Below are 11,384 nucleotides of genomic sequence, written 5' to 3'. Positions count from 1 at the left end.
TGAGGGCAGCGGGCAGAGTGTTGAGGGCAGAGTGTTGAGGGCAGAGGGCAGAGGGCAGAGTGTTGAGGGCAGAGTGCAGAGGTTTGAGGGCAGAGGGCAGAGTGTTGAGGGCAGAGTGGTGTTGAGGGTAGAGTGGAGTTGAAGGCAGAGTGCTGAGGGCAGAGTGTTGAGGGCAGAGTATTGAGGGCAGAGGGCAGAGGGCAAAGGGCAGAGTGTGAGGGCAGAGTGTTGAGGGCAGAGTGGTGTTGAGGGCAGAGTGGTGTTGAGGGCAGAGTGGTGTTGAGGGCAGAGTGTTGAGGGCAGAGCGTTGAGGGCAGAGTGCAGAGTGTTGAGGGCAGAGGGCAGAGTGTTGAGGGCAGAGGGCAGAGTGTTGAGGGCAGAGGGCAGAGTGCAGAGTGTTGAGGGCAGAGGGCGGAGTGCAGAGTGTTGAGGGCAGAGGGCAGAGTGCAGAGTCTTGAGGGCAGAGTGTTGAGGGCAGAGTGCAGAGTGTTGAGGGCAGAGGGCAGAGTGCAGAGTGTTGAGGGCAAAGGGCAGAGTGCAGAGTGTTGAGGGCAGAGGGCAGAGTGCAGAGTGTTGAGGGCAGAGTGCAGAGTGTTGAGGGCAGAGGGCAGAGTGTTGAGGGCAGTAAGTGCGTCGGTTTGTGAACATATATATTTTGAATATTTTACAGTATCCGGTTTCCACCAAATTTGTCAGGGCCAAAGTGCAGGATTAAACAAATCTGTGTATTTCCATTCAGGTGATCATTTGCTAATGCATGGTACTCATTTTAGGTTTCACCTGTATAGCACTTGCACTGTGCTTGAGAAAACGATTGTGTTTAATATAAACCTACAAGGGACTTATATCCTGCCTCACTCTCTCACTATATAATACTCACTCTTTCACTTTTTACTACTCGCTCTCTAATACTCTCTTTACTAATAACTCTCTCCTACTCGCTATCAACTACTCACTCTACTACTTACTCTGTGTGTGGGTGCTAATGCAATAGGTCTGGCATATGCAAACGATTAAGCTATTGGCAATGTAAATGACAATGCCATTTATTTATGATTAAAAAAAAAAGTCAGGAGCAATGCCAATAGCTCTACCTTTAATAATGCCGAGACCATTGCATTGTAAATGCTTGTTTAAGTTATGTGTCGTATTTTTTTTCATTTCATTATTTTATTCTATCTTTTCCAATTAGTATCTTATTTATATGCTATGACAGAGGGAAGGTGAAAAAATGTAAAAAGATTATGCAGATCTTAAAGTCTTAGGCCGTAGACAGCGCATCTATATACCGTTTTGCTACTGCTAAAGTGTGTAGAGGTTACAGACTCAGGCAGCAGACAGGTTATGCTAATCTTGCATGTTCAGGTATCAGACACCAGAAACAATAATATCATAGAAGGTTTATCAACATAGATGATGAAACTTTTCTAAATAACTCAAGAAAAAACCCCAAAGTTGCAATCTTGTACCAAATAAATACAAAGGCAAAAGGCATCCTGAACTCAACATGAATTATCAATCAAATACAAAATCTAAACGTATGTCAGAAAAGTAATCCTTTTGCCTGAAATATCAGTTTTGCCATGAGAAAAAAATCGCATCAATAAACTAATTTCCCCGAAAACATAAGGTTGTCATTTTCATGAAAATGCAATATTTTGTACCCAACATATAAGACTATACTTTCAGCTAATACAGGTTTGATTCCCAAACAATAGATTCTGCCTTTCATGTCCATTTATTATCACCATCAACTATCAGGAATATTCATCATAACACAGGGATTGTTACAGCAATTTTGCCAGGGATAGCGACAATTATGTCAAGAACAGCCACAAAAAGGCACTGATGGGCACTACTCTACCAGGGCCACCATCATATTCAGATTCCAGCAACCGGTTGGCAAGATGGCACATTCTTTCCATTTACTTGTAGGGTTTTTGAATTTCTAATTTAATTTTATGTGTGGTATTAGATTGTATGGTCAGAATCAATTTTTTTTCCATCTTAAAGCAAACATACTGGTTGAATTGGTAGAGTTAGTGAGTGTCATTACTGTCTCTGTCAGTTCTGAATTTGGTAAAGGCTGTTTCCTAAGAATACATATAGGAAATCCAACCAAGATAATCCACAAGAGACAAAGTGTAAAGTACATTTATAGGTTTATATCAAATTTAAGAGTCATTCCAGAAAAGCAAAGAGGAACCCACCTGGGTTATCCTTTGTCGCCCCTTTTATTCCTTCTCGCACTTGAACCGCTGGCTGCAGCAATAAGACAATGTTCACAAATAGCAGGCATTTGTACACAGGAAGGCATCTCAAAATATTTTTATATACGGATGATATATTACTCACTCTCACTAAGCTACCTGCTTCACTCCCGGCACTCATGTCTACCATTTCTCACTTCTCAACCATTTCTGACTACAAAGTACATTTTCAATGGAGAGTGGATTGCCTGAAGTCTCTAGGTATTTATATCAACACAGGTTTAGAGCATATGATTCGAGATAATTTATCCGCTTATTACCAAAACGAAGCCGGAGTACAAAAATGGTCCCATTTTAACCTGTCCTTCTGGGTTACAGTATAGGCAGTGAAAATAATGATATTGCCTCGTTTCCCTTATGTTTTAGATTGTGCTGCCTTTGACACTTAAAATATCAATATTGCAAAACATTAACAACGGTATTAAAACCGTTATTTGAAGATCTCTGAGACCTAGACTGAAATCTCCAAATTGATCACTGCCAGGGCATATGGTGGCTTTAGTTTACCATGCATTAAACATTAGTACACAGCCCTCCATTTATCTCAATTGGTTTATCATTGATCCAAATAGGATGATCCCCCACTATGGGTTCTTATTGAAAGGCCATCTGTACAGGCAACAGCCGCGGCTGGTGGTGGGAGTACCTGTGGGCGGTGACGTGCGGAGGGGGAGAGGCAAGGTGGGGGTATTGATATATGGATTACGGAGTTTAACAGGTAAGTTAACATATATATGAATAAAACGAATTTTGTTGCGTGAACTGCATCACCAAATGCGATGCAGTGCGCGCAATGAATTTAGTTTTATTTATTTGTATGTTTACTTACCTGTTAAACTCCATAATCCATACATTATTAACCCCCACCCTGCCCCTCCCCACGTCACCGCCCGCAGGTACTCCCACCACCGGCCACGGCTGACAGACAACATCCGGTTTACAAATGTTTTATACTCATCTCCTGCTTTAGAAAGTTCCAACCCTATTATTCAGCCTATGCTTAAGATTTGGATACACACCCACAAACTCCTTAAGAGTAACCTGAGATTACAAAGGCTCCCACATGGCATAACGCTGATTTTAGAATAGGTAAACAGGCTTTTTCCTGGGATGATGGGAGAGGGCAGATGTTATAATGTTGGATCACTTACTCACTTTAGAAGCTGAATTTAAAATCTTTGAAATGCTTCAGATCGAATTGTAGCACTTGGGTCTCAAGAGGGAAAATACTTAGAATTAAATCAAGCTCTATTTAGAACACTGGGCCATATCCTTGGATACTCGAGTAGTCCCCAGTGTTACAATACTTAAAAACTGGGGCGAAATTCTTCAGTCTATAAATTTAAAGGCATGTGATTTGGTTGGTATTATGGTCTGATGTTTTTCCAAGGGCTATGAATCAACTCCTAATGTTATTTCAGATTATGGTCTAACGAAACATGACTAAACCTTGCATGCTCTTTTGGATGCATGTGGAAAGTGGGATAGCAATAAAAATAAATGTAAAATTTGAGTAGTTAATATGTATTAGCCGAGCGACCATTTCAGTAAGGAGGGTGTGACATCTAAAGACAGTTTTCTGGATGCAGTGCAGGTGGGTATCAAGTTCCTGGAATAAGAGCAGCTTGCTGGATTGTGAGGCTGCCACCAAACCATACAAGGTTTAAACCTCCTTTTACTGATAAAGTTCTACCTGTGTGTCCTCTGAAGAAGACCAAGAAGTTGACTTAGTTGAGGTTTGTGAGGAGGTGGTACAATATGGGAAGAGATAGATTGCTGATGCTTCATCTTAAGTCCGATGACACATCTGACATAACTATTGATGACTATTTATAAATATGGATTCCACGTCAAGAGCAGAGACATGGTGGTATTTGCATTCTAGATGTGCCAAGTACAGAATCTAAGCATTAGTCAATTATAGTAAGGTCCTAGCATACTGTGGGCAGGTGTTTCAACCCAGTGAATTGCTAAATGTTTGTTCAGCATTTGGTATGTTTCAGGTCTTAATGTCGTAGTTTGCCAGTGATTGGGTTAGCATTTGCTTCAGCTACACAAACTTTTCACTGTTAGCTTGACTATATTCCGGGGGCCATTTTGTATTCCGGGCTTCCATTTTGAGTGAATACGCTGCCTCGTGGTCAGCATGCCCTTTTGTCCTTTCTCTCTCCCGATGACCATTTGGTCTGCCCAGCAACCGGCTATTTTTAGTAATGGTCAAGCCTGCACATGCGTATTCAAGCTTTCAAAGTTAATGATCGGTCACTGCATAGGAATGTTCTCCAAACTGACCAGTGGTACTAAACTCCTCCCACAAGTTGGCTGTGTTCCAAAAATGCCCTTATATGTACCTAAAATTGTGTAAAGTGTGTACCGCCTTTTTTTCAAATTCCTGTAAACTGTATAAAAGAAGCTACGTATTCAATGTTCGGTGTGATACTCCTTGCATTGCCAAAGGGTGCTGTAGGATTGTACCACCACCCCATGGGGTCTTAATAAACTTGTCTTTTGCATTTCCAGTTTCTGTGCCAACTTCTATTCTAAGGTATCAAGAGTTTTTGCAGAGTATGTAGGTCTGTTGAAACCCAATACCACAAATTGGCGCCCGAACAGGAACTCATCGGCGACTCGGATGCCCGAAGGATTGGTCGCGACGAAGGATTGGAGACTCGCCCTGGACGCGCGCTGCCACTGAGTGACCCGAGTCTTGGCACCCACGACGTTTTTCCTTTTCTTCCGACCTGACCTTCCAGGTGGTGCCGGTCCTCGACTGAGATCCTGATCGTTGGGTTGCCGTGCAGTGACCGTTTGGCCGATTCGAGAACTTGGCAGTTGGAATCTGGACATTTGGAATATTTGGTAAGCTTTGGATTGGTAAGGTAGTCTACTGACACTTACTGTGGCTTTTTGGATTTGCTTGAGTTAGCTAACATTTGGATCTATGATTTGTACTATATGTTGAGTGCACCTCACATAGGCAGGTAATGTGGAGACATTTCTCTGATTTTGTATTTGTTTGAACGGCACATCATGTGTAAAAACATTTTAAGTGCCACTTAGTGTAATATCACGTTTTCGTGATATTTTTGACATGCCTGTTTTTAGCACGCTCCGAGGAATGTGCTGTCTTGGAAATGGTACCAGTTATCGATTAAATGAATCTCAGCCGGCTCCCCCAGAGGGAACACCTAATCATGAAATGTACATAAAATTTGGCCTCCCCCCTATTATGTATAGTACATTATGGAATAAGTACACTAAGGCCGATCTTGAATTGCAATGGCCACTACATGGGTTGTTTGATTTATGTGGAGCAGTGTTTGTTTCAGGGCAGGTCTAGACAGGATATGTTTGATTGTGTGCGTTGTGGGAGAAAGCGGTGCGTGAACGAATGAAGCGTGAACAAGCCTTGGCGGACAAGGAGCAGCGAAAGGCTGCCCATGTTAAAGCTTTACAGCTACAGGATAAGGAACTACAGGACCAGAAAGATAGGGAGATACAAGAGCGTAATTTACAAATTAATGGTCAGTTTCCTATTCGACGCCCTCTTTATCTTGTCCTTAATAATGAATCTGATGATTTTTCATTCTTAGATCGTTGCCCGCCTCCATACATTATGCCTACGGCTCCAGATGTGGATCCTGATTCATCTGAGGAGCAGGATAAAAGGAGGGATACTCGTTCTATGCTATCTACTGCTCGATCTGCGGAATTACGCGGGGTGGCTCGTAAACTTAATGTTGATGTTATTTCTATTTCAGAGATTGAAGATTGTATGCGTAAGTGGTCTGAAAAAGAGCGATTGTATTTTCTGGAACATTTTGGACAAGAAGTTGTTGAACGGTTTAGAAAGTATTCACCTGAGTTGGAATCTAAGGATATAGCAGTTGGTTGTGATAATTTACGTACAGGTGTTTTTGTTCTCGCAGACGCAGATGGTTTCTTCCGGCGTCTGGTTCAGCTACGGGACGAGACGTTACGACTACGGGAGTTGAAAAAGGCATCGGGTTCGACTGCGTCTGGATCGACGGTTGAGTCCAGGGAGTGCCCTATCTTTGGAGCAGATAAGAGTGATACAGTTCACGTTATGCCTATGCGAGAAGCTGCGCCTTTGTATGTCCCTCTCAAAGGTCAAGGTACAGATGATAATAAGTTGTCTGCGGATTCGAAGGGCTATTTCATATATAATTGGGTTTATACTCCTTGGAATAGAGCGGATGTTATGGCGCTAAAAACAGCTTTACCTGACCCGCGCAAAAATTCGCACGCTTTCTATGAGGGAGTAGATGGAGCTATTTCTTCATGTGTCATGACATTAGTTGACATTGATCTTTTCTTTGGGTTAATATTGCCTCCCGATATGTGGAGGGCAATTCGTAAGTTTGATGATCGACAGATTTTAGGTGTAGATTGGAGGGATCTAGCACAGGCTGATTCAGAAAGAGAACCCACGTGTAAGCCATGCAAATTAATTTTAGACCTCCCGGCGGCTATTTTGAATAAATTAAAAACGCTCATTCCCCCTAAAAAGATTGATTGGACGGTGTTGGCCTCTTGTAAACAGAAGCCAGATGAATCAGTCTCTGATTTCTTTACACGCTTCGAGGAAGCGTTTCATGATTACAGTGGTCAATTATTAACAGAGGACACAGGCAGGCATTTGTTTGTTGATAAGTATGTAGCTAATCTCCCACCGGAGATTGCAAAGCGTTTAAAGGCTAGTGAAAGTTCATGGACCACTGCAACTCCCGCTTCTCTCCTAACTATGGCTCAGTATTATGAACGACAGGAATTGGAGGCTAAGGAAAGTAGTGATAAAAAGACAAAAGATTTGAAGACGAAGGTGATGTTGGTTCAGGTTTACGCTACGCAGCCGAGGGGAAATGATAGGGGTAGATGTGGGTCTTCTGGCCCGCCTTCTTTCCGCTCTGATCTCTCTGCAGATCAGTGTGCATACTGTAAACAGTTTGGACATTGGCTTTCAGATTGTCCGGTGCTTCGAGAACAGAGTATTCAGCGTGGTCGAGGAAATAATAGGCTTCGGAATAGTTATTAAGGTCCGAGGGGTGGAGCGAATGATCGTGGTAGGTTTGAAGCTAGGGGTCATGGTCAGGCTGACTATAATACTTTTGATCGACGGAATCAGTATCAGATAGCTGAGGGTGAGTCTTCTGAGTTTCAGGATAATATGTATGCATAGGATTGCGTAAGATGGGGTATGGAATCGGTTGAAGTACCAGTAGATCAAAGGGGTCCATATATTTCAGCGCATGTTTTGGGTTCTACTGATCAGTTTCTGGTTGATACAGGAGCTACTCGTAGCGCTCTGTCCAAACAATTGGTTCCAAGGGCTCCCCTGTCTGGCGAAACGATTACATCAATAGGGTTCGATGGAACACCTTTCCTTAGCCTATTGTCTCAGCCCCTTCCATTTCACATTGATAAGTTCACTGCCCCATGTCCATTTTTGTTGTCTCCAAATACACCAGATTATATTGTGGGACTTGATATGCTCAAGTATTTCCGAGCAACCATACGCTGCGCCCCTGAAGGAGTGCGGGTTATTTTGAATGAGAATTACCCAGAGTTTGAGAGATCGTGCCTCCTTCAGGAAGCCGATGCGTTAGCCTCCCTTCCAAATACTTTATGGGCCACTTCTGATACTGATGTAGGACAGATGATTATCCCTCCCGTACACATCACTGTAAAGGAGGGAGTGCTTTTGCCCCGTGTGCCACAGTATAACATTTCTAGAGAAGGTGAAGCTGCCTTGACCCATATCATAAATGACTTGATTGCTGTAGGAGTGGTGGAGGAAATTCCCTATAACGTTTGCAACAGCCCTATTCTTCCGATTCTAAAGAAAGATACAGACACTAGGATTTACCGTTTTATTATTGATTTGAGGGAAGTCAATAAGATAGTAGTGCCCCAATATCCTGTGGTGTCTGATATTACTACCTTACTTACTTTGGTCCCACCCACAGCCACCACCTTCTCTGTCATTGATTTAAAGAATGCTTTCTTTTCGATCCCCATTCATCCCGACAGCCGGTATCTCTTCGGCTTCACTTTCAATAATAGATCATACAGATTTTGTCGAGTACCTCAAGGCTATACAGAAAGTCCTAGTATTTACAGTTAGGCTTTGAAAAGACAGCTTGATTCTTTTGAGCTACTGTCTGGAGTGGCTCTTATTCAATATGTTGATGATATTTTGTTAGCAGCAGACACACATGAACAATGCGAGGAGAGTACTCTCTCCCTGCTCTCTTTCCTTGCCAAGAATAATCACAAGGTTTCAAGAAAGAAATTACAATATTGTAGACCGAAGGTGACCTACCTCGGTCATCTTCTGTCTAAGGAGGGGCGTGCATTGACATCAGATCGAATTCAAGCAATTTTAGACACACCAGTTCCTTGCACTGCGAAAGATGTTCGTGCTTTTATAGGTCTGATGTCCTTTTGCAGGCAGTGGATATTAGGATTTTCACACATTATAAAACCTTTGTTAGCGTTGTTATCCAAAAACACACCGACTACTCTTGAATGGACAGACGAATGTCAGAATGCTTTTGAACAATTGAGACAGGCCCTTTGCTCTGCACCAGTGTTAGGTACACCAGATTATACAAAGATTTTTACATTATATGTACACGAGAAGGATGGGTGCACATTATCAGTTTTAGTGCAGACACACGGAGATAAACAGCGACCTTGTGCGTACTTCTCAGCAGTACTTGATCCAGTAGCACGAGGATTACCTGGGTGCTTTCAAGCAGTTGCAGCAACAGCAGTGTCTATACGAGTGAGGGAATAGTTTTGTCGCACAAATTGTTGGTGTTAGTGCCCCATGCGGTAGATGCCTTATTGAACCAAACGAAAACACAGCATCTAACTAGCGCTTGTTTAACAGAATACGAGTTAACGCTGTTGGCGCCACATATTACACTGAAGAGGTGCTCCACTATGAACCCTGCTACTTTACTGCCAATCTCTCCTTCGTCCAACAACTCATGGATACAATATCAGCCAACTCAGGACGGCAGCACACCCAAATTTTCCTTGGCGACTACAATCTCCACTGGAATGACAGCAATGACGCAGTGGTAAACAGCCTCAAAAGCTTTCTCAGCGCATTTGATCTCAACCAAATATGCAATAACCCGACCCATAAGAGAGGTTCAACCCTTGACCTTATCATCTCCAAAGAGGGCGCTATTCAACTGGAATCAATCCAACCTTGTGACTGGTCAGATCACTACATTGTCTCCTTCCTCATCAAGGAAAAAATCAGACTTAACTCAGTTCAACCCCCTAAGCATAAAGTGTGGAAAAGAGACTTGAAGAAACTCAATCCAAACTCCCTACCGCCTAACAGCTGCAATCGCCTACTTCCCCCTCCCGGCGTATCAGACGTTCAACTTCTGACTGACTACTATCTCAATACTATGTCCACAATAATCAATGAGGCGGCGCCCATGCAACTGAAAAGAGTCTCGTCCAAGAAGACTTCCAACCCATGGTATGACGGTAGCCTCAATGAGGATAGACGAGCCATGCGAATGGCAGAGCGCACCTGGAGATCAGCCCCTTCTGCAGTGCACCTAAAAAGTCTAAAGATACAGAGAAACGCCTACTTCAGGAAAATAAAGCGCTCAAAAAGAAACTTCTTCAGCCTCCAACTCGCCCAAGCTAAAAACCGTCCAAAAAAACTGTTTGAGTTAGTCAGAACACAATGCAAAGAGCAACCCCAGACACCCAGCCCTATGGGCGATACTCCTTCCTGCGAAGACTTCTCTGCCTTCTTTATCCAAAAAACTGAGAGAATAAGAAGCGATCTCCTCAATGACGCTATCCTGTACTCCAACCCCCGACACACAGCAGTGCCTCAACCAAAGAACAATGCTACTTGGTCAGCCTTTGACACCTACTCCGAAGAGGAAATTGGCAGACTGCTCAACACCTTGAAACCTTCCAATCACCTCTCCGACCCCCTTCCTGCTAACGCTGTAAAGGACTTTTCTCCTTGGCTTCTCCCACTCTGGTCAAAGATTATCAATAGCTCTCTTCAACAAGGATCCATCCCCAACGCCCTCAAAGTAGGGCAAGTCACTCCGCTACTGAAAAAACCAACAGCAGACCCCACTGATCTAAACAATTACCGCCCTATTACAAACATTCCCACTCTCGCTAAACTGCTGGAAAAATGTGTACAGCAACAACTGACTAAACACATAGATAAGTTTGATCTCCTAAACGCTCATCAGTCAGGCTTCCGAGCAGGGCACAGCACCGAAACTGCCATGACTCACATAGTGGACGATGCCCTCCAAATCCTAGACCAAAACGACACCTGCCTCCTCATCCTTCTGGATCTCTCCGCAGCATTCGATACAGTTAAACATGAGAACTTACTCGAGCTGTTAAACACAAGAATGGGCATATCTGGTACTGTTCTAAAGTGGTTCACCTCATTCCTACACAACCGGACACAAAGATTCAAAAGCAACAACCTGCTGTCCTCTTCGGTACCTGTATCGCTAGGCGTCCCTCAAGGATCCTCCCTCTCGCCAACACTGTTCAACCTAGTTATGGAACCTCTCACTACGTTGCTACAGGCATCTAATGTGCACTTTCACATGTATGCCGACGACACCCAACTTTATCTCAAAATACAATCTCCCAAGGACATCATGCTTCTGAACACCACAATCAGAAACACCCAATCCTGGCTTTCTGAGAACCACCTCAAACTCAATGCTCTGAAGACCGAGTTCCTCCTGATCTCACCTCCCGCTAAAATATCCACGGCTCAAACATGGCTTAAGCATTTAACGGCTCTAAATGTACAGCCCATCGTAGTTGACTCCGCAAAATCTTTAGGCATAACACTGGACACCAATCTCAACATGCAGCAGCACATCAGCAAGGCAACCAAAGGAGCGAACTTTCAAATCAATACCCTGAGGAAACTCAAACCCTTCCTTCCTGCCAAAGACTTCCAAACTGCAGTACAATCTATAGTCATCCCGCACATAGATTACGGTAGCACCGCCCTCTGCGGGCTCCCCCTAACTACAACGGCACCCCTAAGAGCATCCCTTAACGCCG

This window comes from Lissotriton helveticus, chromosome 5_1 (assembly GCF_964261635.1).
Source record: "Lissotriton helveticus chromosome 5_1, aLisHel1.1, whole genome shotgun sequence".
In the NCBI taxonomy this organism is placed as follows: Eukaryota; Metazoa; Chordata; class Amphibia; order Caudata; family Salamandridae; genus Lissotriton; species Lissotriton helveticus.
Note: the sequence above shows the minus strand (reverse complement) of the source record.